This window comes from Lactuca virosa, chromosome 1 (genome assembly GCF_052849685.1).
Source record: "Lactuca virosa cultivar CGN04683 chromosome 1, Lactuca_virosa_CGN04683_v6, whole genome shotgun sequence".
In the NCBI taxonomy this organism is placed as follows: domain Eukaryota; kingdom Viridiplantae; phylum Streptophyta; class Magnoliopsida; order Asterales; family Asteraceae; genus Lactuca; species Lactuca virosa.
The window spans coordinates 141140675-141142309 of NC_136426.1; the positions used below are offsets into that span (position 1 = coordinate 141140675).

Sequence of the window (1635 nt, forward strand, 5' to 3'; positions counted from 1 at the left end):
TATTGCATATTGTCTGTGAGCTTCTTATGAATGTATTTCCTTGTGATCTTATCAATACATTTCATGCACACTAGATGAGGTTCAAGAGAGGCAAAACACAATTAGCAATTAAAGATTTCTTAAAATTGTTAGACAAAAGATTCAAACTGAGAGGTTTCATGGTATAAATTTTCAACTAAAGAAAGACCAACTCTTTCCTATTTCTGGGAAAAAAGATTGACATAGTTACATACTTAAACTAAAAACTAGGGGAAAACTAATGAGACAATCAAACTGTTGTGCTTACTCTAAACACAATGAAGACAAACAATTGAGGATTAGTCTACATAGAAATTGATCTCAAGAAATCAATCAAAGGGCTACGAAAATTAACAACTTAATTTTACTTGGGTCAAGGTATCAAAGAAAAGGAAGACAGGAAGAGGGTCAATGACTGATGGAGGTCTCAAATTAACAGGTTGCACCCTGCATCAAAAATCCAAAAGCAAATTAAAACACACATTCAAACTGCTAATTAAATCCAAGAACATCAAAAAAACATACCAGTTGCAAAGAAGGACCGTGAGAAGGTTCTTTAAGTTCTTTCTTCCATTCCTTGAGCATCTGATGAACTTCTTCCACTCCTTGAAGATGATCAACACAGTTCATAGCCTGGTGTTTGGATATCCTGTATGATTTTTCACCTCTCCTCATTTGAATAAGAGAATAATATGACCTAATTCCTCTCTCTTCCCTTCAAAAATCAGTTACTAAAATCAACAAAGAGTTGAAAAAAAACTCATTCTCTTCCTAAGCATTGTCATTTTTCGAGAAAAACATGAAAAGGGAACACAAAGTATTTAAATTTCCATGAAAACCATGACAAAAGTTCAAGAAATCAAGCAAAAAACTAGAAGTTAAATTCAAATTAAAGAATCCTATACTTAAAATCGTTGAAGAAGCAGAAAATCTGTAGAAACAAACCTATTCTCTTATTTCCTCTACAAGTATCGACATATAATGGAAGCAACATTTTCGTTGCTTCTCCCTCTCTCTCCCTCGTTTGTCTCTATCTCTTCTCATTCTCCTTTTCTATCTTTTCTGATTTTCAGATTGCATCACATACATACATAAAGGGGAGATGACGATGGCCTCCTTTTTCGTCCTTTCTTGCTTTTGATCGAACACATCACAAGTCGCATATGATTTGTGTTGGAGAGTAGAAGGATGGAGGATGACATGTGGTGTCAATAGTGGAGCATGAGGAGGAGGACATCTGTGAATCTCAAGAACTCGTTCAAGGGGAAGCGTCGAGGAATATGAAGGGAAACGTGTTTAGGGAAATTGGGGCAATTCCGGCCTTAGGTTTTTTTGGGGCTGAGAATATTGAATTTTTCAAACACTTTGGGAGAATTTGAGTTTATTTACAAGAAAATATTGAATTTTTTTAAAACTTTGGGGTAATTTGAATCGAAAATAAGTTTTTTTTTACAGAGAAGTGGTTTTCTTTTTTTTTTTTCTAATTAAAATATATTAAATTAATATAAGAAACTCATTTGTCAATGTTAATTTTTTTTAAATTACATTCTTCTATAAACGAAAAATGTATTTCGAGCCACCATTAGGGCTAAAAGTTCAATGATATTCCTAAGAAGT

The 1635-nt window shown here is 33.3% G+C and overlaps 1 long non-coding RNA gene across 1 annotated transcript; it reads right to left on the bottom strand.

Moving 5' to 3' along the window:
- Nucleotides 1-357: 357 nt before the first annotated feature.
- Nucleotides 358-1266, bottom strand: LOC145106915 (uncharacterized). Its single transcript, XR_013707665.1, has 3 exons — nucleotides 964-1266; nucleotides 544-733; nucleotides 358-465 (listed from the first exon to the last, which is right to left on the bottom strand). It is a non-coding gene; the product is annotated as an uncharacterized LOC145106915 (long non-coding RNA).
- Nucleotides 1267-1635: the final 369 nt, after the last annotated feature.